The sequence below is a fragment of the Parasteatoda tepidariorum genome, chromosome 7 (assembly GCF_982258835.1).
Source record: "Parasteatoda tepidariorum strain Cologne lab strain chromosome 7, Ptep-v5.0, whole genome shotgun sequence".
NCBI classification, from domain to species: Eukaryota; Metazoa; Arthropoda; class Arachnida; order Araneae; family Theridiidae; genus Parasteatoda; species Parasteatoda tepidariorum.
The window spans coordinates 59,821,935-59,834,180 of record NC_141761.1 but is presented as its reverse complement, the minus strand read 5'-3'; the positions used below and the strand labels follow the sequence as shown (position 1 = coordinate 59,834,180).

At 29.5% G+C, this 12,246-nt stretch overlaps 1 protein-coding gene across 2 annotated transcripts in view; it reads left to right on the top strand.

The window, feature by feature from the left end:
* The first annotated feature begins 11,675 nt into the window (after positions 1-11,675).
* LOC107448802 (aldehyde dehydrogenase, dimeric NADP-preferring) overlaps positions 11,676-12,246 on the top strand; it is a 45,545-nt gene continuing 44,974 nt past the window's right edge. The window contains exon 1 of one of the 2 annotated variants that reach the window (XM_016064143.4): positions 11,676-11,811. The gene's annotated coding sequence lies outside the window, so the exon portion shown is untranslated. The remainder of the gene's footprint in view (positions 11,812-12,246) is intronic. The other variant, XM_016064144.4, reaches the window with a different exon arrangement.

The window sequence follows — 12,246 nt, the reverse complement described above, 5'->3', positions numbered from 1 at the left end:
AGAATAATATATATTTTATTAACTAAGAAGTATATAAAAACTAATAATTCATGCTACGTTTGAAGAAACCAGCAAGTCACTTCTGATTAGCAATTGAATTAAAATCAGTAGTATCTATAAGACACTAATCCGACAAGAAGTCTTCTATGTCAGCGAAAGCTGGACATAGAGTAAACACATCCAAAACAGTCTACTAGTTTTTGGAAGAAAAATAATACGCAAAACTTTCGGTGCTGTCCAAAAAAAAAAAAAAAAAACATATGGGGAATAATTTATAATCGATATAAGTAACCGAACCAGACATAGTAAAAGTCCTCAAATAAAATAAAATGAGGTATCTTAATCATTTATTTATAATATACGATAATAACACTAAAAAGATATTAACTTTCAATAAGTCAAGAGGCAGTAGAAAATGCGGAAAATATCAACTCAGATTGCTTAATAACTTAGAGAATTATTTGAAAATATTAAATGTATTTAATTGGAAGAAACATGCATCTGATAGATTCCGATGGAACAATTCGTTTGAATGGCCCTATTCTGCTGTAAGCTGTAGTATTGTAAAATATACAGGGTGTCCAAAAAGTTTGGAAATAATCAAATGTCTCAAGAAATAAGTATCAGATCAAAGATATAAACTTATACCGCTGAAATATTTTTAAAAGATCCATATAACGATACCAAACTCTTCTTGGATGGGGTAAGGATACTTCAAAATCTTAAAAAGTAAACACATTTTAAATTGCAGAAAAAAAGTGCTTCAATTTCACTTGCAGGTTTTTGAATTTAGGTTCACAGATGGAGCTGCAATTTACATCTCGAGAAATACGTCGAATACGAAAAAATTAAAATTAGACGGGTTTGATACTTTGATCTAATAAAACCGAACTTGACCTATATCTCTGGATAGGACGAAGACTCAAGTTTGTTGTAAAGAAATTATTCAATTTCATTTTTATTTACTTGAAAAGTTGTATCTCGTAACTAGATTTCTAAATCTGAAATTCTTATTTTGAATTAAAATCAATGAATTCCAAATCAATATATGCAAAATTCGAATTGGCAGTAAAAGGAATCAGGGGCTGTTAAAGATTTGAAAAACTCATCGCCCCTTTGAGAGATGGGGTTGGAGCTAGCGTAATATATGTTTTTTTTTTTTTTTTTTTTTTTTTTTTTTTTTTTTTTCAAAATATCAAAGGTGTCCCTTTTATTTTTTTCCACCAGACATGATTTCACGCGACATCCCCACTTTAAAAAATCCGAACCCCTTTTTTTTATTTTTGTCAATTATAGCACCATCCACGAGCCAAAAGCCTATGGGTCAAACTCAGGAGCGTGCTTAGGGTCTTAGTGACCCTGAAAGAAACATTGAGGCAATTTATCACAGTTGATCAAAATCGTGCTTTATTTAAAAATTTATATATTAAGTATTGGAATTTTTTTATTTCAATTAGATTTTTCAATTGGAATAGATATAAATAATACTCAATCTTAATGAACAACAATACAGCAATTAAAATTTATAACACCACTAATAATAAAAAGGTTAATATTATTATATAATTATGCAAATAAATTACTGAAAAAATGAAATCAGTTACTATTTTCTATCAAACTTAAAACCTTAAAGTATCGTAAAAACAGATAATCAATTTGTCGAATAAAAATTCAATTAATTTAGATCAAAAAGCATTCTTAAACTACATTATTCTGGGTTGGGCAGAACAAGTCTTTATTCTTTAATTACGAGTGTATGCATTAACTACATATTTAATAAGATTTAAAATTATTTGTATTAAAATAAATATGTATAAAAATAAATGGGTATAATTGAAATATATTTACATACAGCAAATTATTTTACTTACTACAATGAGCACATTAAAATATGAAAATGATATGAAAAGAATAATGAAATATTATCATTTAAAAATTACATTCTTATCTACATTTTAATTCTTGAACAGAAAAAAATCTTATTTCGTTTTTAATTTTTTTTTTCAATTTGATATCAATGATTTATTATCAAAGCCTTATATATACATATTAGATAATGCAGCACTATATAAATAATATTTTCTACATAAATTTAAGATTAAAATAAATTATAATTAATCATATAAGTTAATGATTTTTAAGTAAAATGTTTTTAAATTATGCCAACCCTGCTTTTTATTTTTCTTAGAGAATGAACCCAACACACTTACAAATGGGCAATAATTGAATATAATTTATTTCTATAACATCGAAGTTGAATTCCTGTTATTATTTTAAAAATTACGCTCCTGATATAAAGGATCGTTAACTGAAATTAAATTAGACTGATTTGGATAGATAAATTAAAATAATTCCTATGAATAATAGATCCTAGAAAAAGGAAAAACATATTCAAGATTTAGCAAATGTAAGGAAAAAATTATAATATTGCTTACAAATATGGATAAGTTAATTATAAGACAAATTTTGTAGTATTTTAGAGCATCAAAATTGTCTATTAAAACAGAAGAAATCTAAAGAAGTTGATAGATCATTCTCGATGGAAATGAGTGCAAAAAGATGAAAGGTGGGCATTAGACATCATTGATCTCAAATATGTTTTTATCAGTTTTAGTTTTGAAAATGGACGTTCTGCAGTAGTAACGATTACTGGAACAGTAAGAAAAATTCTTAAAGCAATCACAAAATTTGGCATAGCATCAGTAAAATTGTTTTCGTACAGTAAGGTTGCTTTATTATAGTATTCACTGTCCTTCTTGAAACCAGAAATCTTGATTCATTGACAGTAACTAAATAGCAAGATGAACGAGTCCCGCAGTGGACTGATCGCTTAGATACGGCTCCCACCAGATCACCGAAGTCAAGCATCACTGGCTGCGGTTAGTGTGCGGGTGGGTGACCACTTGGATTAGTCTGCGTAGGGACCGAGGGTGTGCGGTATCGGTCCTCGCTAAACTGTTCTACCGTAAAGTGCTCGACTTCGCGTGTAGGTCGTCGGGCTACCAAAGCAGGGGTCCACCCCTCTGCAGAGGATCAAAATTGTGATGGTATGTCTTCGGATTATCCTCAGGGATGTTTCCCAGACCGTCACCAATAGCCCATTGTGCAGCTCTAGAGCGACGTAAATGAACTACAACTACAACAACAACAAGTTGAACGAAGATGATAATGCCAATGTCTTCTTCATAGCCCCCAGTGGAAAGATCTATAAACATGCTTACGCATGCCACAAACTGACTGTAAGATAAATAACCTTTTCTACTGGTAAAGAGATAGACCTCGGAGTGTAATTTATAAAGTTTTAAACAAATTTTCTCAACGTGGCAAGAAAGTGAACGGAGAAAAAAAAAGCCTGCAACATTACATAAGTATATCATCAAGCTTTGAAATTTTGCCCCTGGTCAAACTCAAGTACTTTTTTTCTGGAGAATCCAAATCTGCAACAAAAATTGTGGAATCATATTTAAGCTATTGAAATTGCCAAGCATCACCCCCAGGGTAAGAAGGAGAAACTACTCAGGTAATACTAGTGAGGTTAAAGAGAGTTCAGCACCATTGAATGGATTCACGGGAACATTTTAAGTTTTTGATCTGATGCATGATTCTTGAGATATTTGATATTTGACTGTTCCCATACTTTTTGGTCACCCTGTATACACTAATGTGTAATATTTTAAAAACTCTAACTACAAGGTCATCCAAGCATTTTGTTACCCGAATCTAATTAATTGATTAATTAAGTAATATTCTGAGAGTTCGCGAAACTTCACTTTTAGCATTTTCGTTGAAAACTATCCCAAAAATTTCTTACGTAATAAAACTTGGTAAAAAAATATTAAATATGGAAGTATAATATTTTTTTATTAAAAAAATATATAATTTTTGTACAACAGTTTCACATTCTATAGCTAATATTAAATTTAATCAAGGATCCGTAACCTTTTCTTAATTCCCTCCTGATATTTGATTCCGATTTTTTTGATATCCGATTTTTTTTTCTATCTCTAATTGATTTCTAAATTGCATAGTAAGTAAAATAATTATGTAAAATAATGATAGTTCGATAAAATTTCTTTACAATTAAAAAAAAAACTAGTTTTTGACTCTGGTTAGTAAAAAGTTAGTTCCTATGAGTTTTAAAAAAACTCTGATTTTATAAAAATTATTTCGGCAATTATTTAAAATTATGTGAACAAAAATATAACAAAATAACATTATGGCAACTATTTAAATTTTTACTTATTACAAAATTAACTTACTGCATTTAAACATTTTTGAACATATGTTTAATTAAACAATTGACAGAGAATGCATAAAATTATTGAAACCATAGAAAAGTTAAGCATTTGAAAATAATAACTCTTTATGCTATTATGCAGATAACATCATAAACAACTGAATGAAAGTGATAGCAATTTTTAAAATCTAACTATTCTCAAAATGTATGGTTATTTTTGCTTGCTATAGATGCTTTGAATTGTTAAGATTAATTATAAAATGAAGGGAGAGAAGTCTACTTACTAAGAAATTTTGAAATTCTATCGCATAAAAATGCCGTGACAATGTTAAGTCTACGAGAAAATGTTTGTTTTGTTTATCTTCAATTTGTGCCAATTTGGGCTCTCAATAAATTAGAGAATGTTAGCTGTATGTCTTCACTCCTTAACTAAATTTATATATAGGAACTCTATGGAACACCTAGTAGAAGATAAGAAGTCATCAGCGAGTGAGCATTTTCTGTCAACCAGCGAGTGAAATTGAAACAAAAAGCTAATATATATTATTGTTTTGTTGACATTTGTAATCCCCCAAAAAAGGGAAATCAGATCTTTTTCTCATACTTAAATCCACTTCTGTACATAAGTTATAATTTTAGCACTATTTGAGGCGTCGAGTTCTAGTTCGGCAACTGATCTTTTTTCTTGCGGAAATGGTGGAATAACAGACGTTTTTCCATCTGTATCAATTAAATATTATCTCTTTATCCATAAAATAAGGTACAATAGGAAATAGGAGATTTTAATATACGATTGTATGCATTGCAAAATACGGTACAACTCCAGCCGGACGTCGGATCAAATTTTTCTGCTTCTGAAGATGATCTTGTTAAGCCACTTGCAAGGTTCAATGCATTTGAAAACCTTGGCATAGAACTTTAATGACAACCTCATTTTTTTTTCAATTTCTGCTTCTGCTAATAGAAGCGTTTCGAGAGGGGGGGGGGTCGAATCTTTGATGAGCAAATTTTTACTGACTTTTTACCAATTCTTTAATTTGTACTGATAATTTTTAAATTTACTCTTGTAGTTTAACAAAAATATTGTTGCAACTGTAACATGCAATAATATTTTATTGATTCCATTTCCGACATTTTATCGGTCATTGTCACCAATGTCGATAAATCATCATCACTCATTGATTAAATACTTGTCTATTCTATAGAGATGGCTAAGGCTGGAATCACTTCACTTCACTTATTTATCCACTAGAAATCTATCATTGATCGATTAATTACAGATAGCAATCCTAATAGCTACTAATAGTAATACCCAACGTCTGTGACATTATTTCGGCTTCATTGAGCTTAAAGCATAATTATATTTTGTTCATCAACAACATCTTTAAATAATGCCTGTCGGTTCCTGAAAAAAAAGTGGATTTGGTTTCCAAAACGGTAGAGCTTTACCAAAACGGTAATTTAGTTTCCAAAACGGTTATGTTAATCCAAGAGATGGTAAAAAAATTAATAAATATTTATTCAATTCGATTCCCTGCAAGTGACGTAGTGTGGGTATCTCGATCCTGATTGGTTGTTGAAACGTGGCATTTGTTTACGCTAGCAGCAGTTCTTTCCATTCTATTTCGAGCAAACCTAGCCCGTCGAGCATCGATTCTCTTAAGTGACATATTCTATATTCTTACGCAAAGATTTCAATTCTTTAACTATATATTTCTTACTCAACACAAAGACATGAGGCCATGTAGAACATAAATGAATTAACTATGCATCGAAGTTGCCAAATACGCAAAACAAGAATATAACACGGTTACAAAAATACATAAACAAATAATAAATCTAAGTTAAGTAAAAGACGCAGACGAGAAAGAATTCTATTTCAATAAATTTGATGTGTGGTACGGCACTGTATTTAATTAACTTCACGTAAATTAACATTTCAACTTGTGTTGAGAAACTTAGCTCAACTTTAACACGCCATTTTTCCTATAAACGATCAGCTGGCGCTAATGTCATAAGTCATGTGTGTGGGTATCAGTGATCTTCCTGTTCTTCTTGAAGTGTAAGTACCCAATTATGCCTGTTGGTTCCTGAAAAAAAATATTTTTGGATCCAGTTTCCAAAACGGTAGAGTTTTTATACTAAACCAAGAGATGTTAAATAAATTAATAACGAAAGAAAGAAAAATTTATTCAATTAATAACAGAAAACGGGGAAAGAAAAGAATAACGGAAGTCTGAAAAATAATGCAGTTATCACATCACAAAAAATAAATTGTTTTTAGAAATATAAGAATACACTACTCCACGCGTTTCTAAAATAATTCTTTTTCTTTTTTTTTTAAATCATTATATGTATTTTTTATTTTAGGTAATTTAAATGTTCATTTTTAAAGCACGAAACATGTGTTTCCATCCAGGTTTTCGTTGTTTACTCTAGAGAACATATTTAATCGGTTTTGTGACTACGTACTATGTAGATATTTTAACGAAAAAGGAAAGTGTCAGTTAACACCCGTCCCCATTTTCAAAGCTCACGTGTATCGAAAACGTATAAGTTTGTTGGCATTTTTATTATGACTGCATCAATTATCAGGCCAACGAATAATAAAATAAAAAATATATGGGACACTTTTGAGTTACTCTACAGGTAAAATGAATCAACAACAATACGTAAACCATTTTCTGCCATCAAGATGAACTAGGAAAGAACATGATTGAGGCGGGTTAATTCAATATAAGGATGAAATACTAACATTCAAAACAAATTTCTAGAATTGAGAAGAATTTGAAATCGCCAATAAACAGTATGAGATTCAGAAAACGCTAAAACAATGAAACTTCTAAAAATATCGTTCATGCTAGCTTTCTGAATTTGTCCATTGATTTAAAAACTTGATCACCTGGAGGCTTTTTTTTTTCCCTTTAAAAAAAAGGACGATTTGAAGAAGGACTATTGGAAAAAAATTTGTAATAATGTAAATCGAAATGCTGAAAAAAAATAAAATTTCATTTTTCACTGTAGCTTCGATAGCGTATATCAAAAGCAAAAATGGAATGCACATTGAGCGTACGTTATGATTCAATAAAGGCTTGAACCTTCATGTTGTTTTTCGGTTCCTATGAGCGCCATTTTTTATTTAAAATTTCGAGCTATTGTATTTATTGAGAATATATTTTCCTACTGCTTGTACAGCGTGCATACCAAGTTTCATTGACATCCGTTGACCAGAATGGACTCTATGGGGACTAAAAGAGTAGCTTGAAATATAACAACCCTGTTAATGTGTATTTATTACGGTGAATGACCGAAATTGGTGGTTGTTGACTTCCACCGGTGAATGTTGACAATCACTTAGTAGTTTTGGTAAATGTCCGAAATATACACAAGGTCTAGTTAAGTGCCACTGCCTGGTATACATTTGCCCGGTATGTCCTACATCAATGTTTTCTTAAGATCATGTGCCACTGTCCAGTATGCATTTAACCGGTACTCCAAACACTAATGTTTCTCCTAATCTATCTTCAGATATTAAAATATCGAATAAATATAATAATATCAACGAATAAATTAATATCAAATTGAATATATAAAAATATTTTGGACATCCACCAAAGCGGCTATGTGATTATTGACATTCATCGGTGAAAGTCATCATTCTCTTGATTTTGGTCATTCACGGTCATTTATATGTTTATCATTTGGTCATTCATATGTTTCATTCATATGTCTATCATTTGGTCATTCATATGTTTCATTCATATGTTTATCATTTGGTCATTCATATGTTTCATTCATATGTCTATCATTTGGTCATTCATATGTTTCATTCATATGTTTATCATTTGGTCATTCATATGTTTATCATTTGGTCATTCATATGTTTCATTCATATGTTTCATTCATATGTCTATCATTTGGTCGTTCATATGTTTCATTCATATGTTTATCATTTGGTCATTCATATGTTTATCATTTGGTCATTCATATGTTTATCATTTGGTCATTCATATGTTTATACATATTATGAAAAAATTATCAGCGTATTTGCGAACTTTGCCTTTGATACTTATGATCAACATCATCATCTTCAATTATTACACCACTCTGCGTGAAAAATCACCACGACATAATTTTTGAGGATTTTTATGTAAAATAACCTCCTAAAGCTAAAAACTTTCTTTTTGAACAAGTATCAATCTCGTCAATCTTTCGATATTTTTTTTTTTTTTTTGTCTCTTTAACTTTAATCTGATGAAATGAGCGACTGAAGCGCGTATGAATCTTGACATGATCTGAGTACTGCGGAAGTAGTTTTAAAGGTATGTTACAAATGTATCTCTATTATGTAAAAATGATATATAATAGAAGTTAAGGAATTACTGAAAAATAGCGCATCAAACAAAACAACGACAAGAGTAAACGTAGTGATCTGCAACGAACTGCCAGTTAGGGAGTTATAGTGAACTGGGGAGTAATCCCCAGTAACAAAAATTAAGCATTTTTAGATAGTTATTTACTAGGATTTATTCAGTTTAATTTTTTTAAAACTTCAATTTCAGGAATATACGTTGCTTTAATATAATTTTAAATTTTACTGCATCGCTGTTTTAAAAATTTGATTACATTTGCTACTTAACGAGAATTTAGTTCTCAGGATTATTGATAATTTTAAGTACATATTATAATCTAATGTCATGTCATGTAGTCTGTTTTTTGTCATGTTGCATAACCCTAATTAGTACTTTTTTGAACTTTTTATTTAAAAGGGTTTTGCTGAAGAGAACAAAAACACGAGGGCAAACTTTTTGGACAGAATCTCTTATATATTTACATATTATGAACATGATACAGTGGTAAGCAATACTGTTAGACTACTGTTCTGGTCCAATAATTGTGTTAAAATTCACTTGTAATAAGGGATAACGATAGCCATAATTTTTCATTAAATTTAGGTATGACTCTGTGAGCTGAAACGAAAAGTGACTTTAGCTGTCATAAAATGTAGTACAAGTAAGGCTTTAAATAACTCGTTTTGGACAAATTTTTAATACAAGTCTGAATTGTTTTTATTATTTATAGTTGAATTACGTAATAATGTGCTAGAATCATTCCGTAATAGATTTTAGTAAACATCTAGGAGGTTCCACTCATAAACCATCGTAAATGATTACCGTAATTCTTTGCAAGAATATTTTATAGTGCGTTATATGTAACGAAAAAAAAAACGATTTTCTGGATTTGAAATATGATCAACTGTAATTAAAATTAACCTAAAATAATTTTGATTGACTCAATACAAAGAAATAAATGAAAAATAATTTTACTCGTTAAAAAGACTTAAGACATTATAACAGTTTAAATAGGAAATGGTTTTTATCTCTCTTGTATTTAGTTTTTTTGTATATATTTTCAACGATTTCAACATAAATAACACACTATATAACGATTTCAACATCTGACAACATCGAATCTCACTCTCTTTCTCTCTCTGTCTCTTTATTTATATATTTATATGTTAGTTACTTTGGATATCAATTCAATCATGAGCTTATAAAATAAAAATCTCGAGAGCGATAAAAAAAAAATTCCACAACAATGGATCAATCATTATTATTAGAAGCAAAATAAAGAGATAAATTCATGAAAAAACACTTAAAATTGCCATAATTTTTGGCCAAAATGGAATTTCTTAAAAAAATTACAAATATATGAACAAATAAAAACCATTGATGTCACAAAAAAATGGTTCTTTTAGTTGCATTGGTGGTTGCATTTCAATAGGCTGCAGAAGGGCCGCATTATATTTTCTACTATAAGTTTAACAGTTAATAACTAAACTAATTATTGAATGTTAATTTTTTTTATCCCATCGTACTTCCTATACATTTTTCTACACGCCTTCTTAATTTCTAGATTCTAATTCATATAATTTTCGCACAGCAAAGCAAAATGTAATGTAAAGTTGTAACGTAAAATGTAAAGCAAAAGTAGCACTCTAAAAATCGGCAGTGGTTGCGATTTTTTATTATAAACACTAACCCAACGAATAAAATTTTTCAAAATACTTATTTTCTTCTAAAAAAACGAATTCTTTTTTTAAAAAATATTTTAATTCAACATAATAAAATACACTAAATCAAATAAATGTGTCATATTTCACATGCCACGTTTCCATTATGTGATTCAATTGAATGATTGAACATCAGACATATTCAGATTTTTAGCAATACGAAAATACCATTGGTTATTTTCCGCAGAAGGTCTAATAATATGGCATTCCACAGAATAGTCAGTCAATTGCGTGATATTTATAGATGTTACAGGACATATTTACATTTATACAATTTGTTATCGATTATTACATATTTCATGAACGTATTTCGTAATTACTGCAGATTTAAAAATCTAACTGGAAACATTTGACACCGCTTTTCCTTAAATTCACATAACTTTTACAACATAATGCCTATCGCGCTAAATTTAAATTTTTAAGATCTTTTAGTAATAAGTAAGGTACATGACAAAATTAGGAAATTTTGATAATGTAATTTTGATGTTAATAATGTAAGGCATTTCAGTACTTACGTATTATCCCGTCGGCCATTTTCGCCTACACCGCGCCTAAGTCATTTTGGTATCTGCCACATTTATTTATACATAAAAATTTATCATAAAAAAATTGACAAAATACAAATTTAACTTATTGCATGTAAAAAATTTTGAAAATATTTTAATTTGAACCACATCCAAATTTATTTTCATATTTGGTGAAAATGGTCGACGATATAATGCGTAATTACCGACATTTCTTTTGGATTACTTCTCAAATTATGGCAACCATTACGAGGTTCATGTTTAAAATTAATGTCTGATTTTAAAATGAAAGAGTGAAATAAAGTAATTTTCAGAATATTATAAAATGTTCAGAATCACTCCATATTCATTTTTAAAAAAAAAATAATAATAAAATGTACACGGGGTGCATTTTCGATGGAAAAAAAGTGGCGAACGAGAGGCGACTGTCAGACAATATTTTAATCGCCATTTGGTGTATTTAGTCACCCCATGGCTTAGTGGCGATCGTTAATTTTGCCTTATAGAGTAAGTCATTCAAATTCCCATTTCACTTGAAATTGAAACCTGCATCTTTCATCTAACGTTATTAGATGCATGGTTAAAAATAAGACTTATGCTTACGTTGATGTGGTAAGCTTATAAAAATGATTGAAGATAAGAAATAAAAATAATAATTCATCGTCGTTGTGTAAATTTTGGAATGAGGTCTGGGACAAGGTTCTAATTTAGGGCATTGGCCCGTTAGATAACCAGGTCAGCGGTCTAGTTCTCTCTTTCTGATTTTCTTTTCCTTAATGGTTACCCGCAGGGCTCATAGGGTTCGTAAAGTACCTGAGAGGAGTGATAACTACGATTGGAAAGTATACTTTGTTCTTCAACTGAAAGAAAAAGTCGATCGGGATTAAATTCGATATGCTCCTTGCTGTTTTGTTGGACGTCGTTATAGCTTATTAGAACAGAGTTGAGTAATACATTTCAAGGATTTTTTTTCAAGGGTAAGAGTTTCTATATTTTACAACGCTTTATAAACATGTTTTAAGGATATTTTAGAAACTAAAATATTTGAAGTTTATGATGATATAATATTTTTTTTAGTATATCAACATTCAAAAAAATTATTAGCAACGTTTAAGTTAAAAACTATAATGCATTAAATTAGTTAGTATTTTTTTGTTATTGATTAAACTTGCTTCATACTTTTTGATTGATTTTTAAAAATGTATAAATCTTTATTCTTGTTGATTATTAAAATGAGATTTGATTTGTTATGTTTATTCATGTTGCTTTTTATTTTGTTGTTCTAATTTTTGAATGTAAAATTATTTGATTTGAAAACCAAAATTTTCTGTTTCTTCTCATTTTTAAAGCTTTCAGTTACCTTAATCATAAAGATAGTTATAAAGATAAATGTAAAGATAACTATAAAGAAA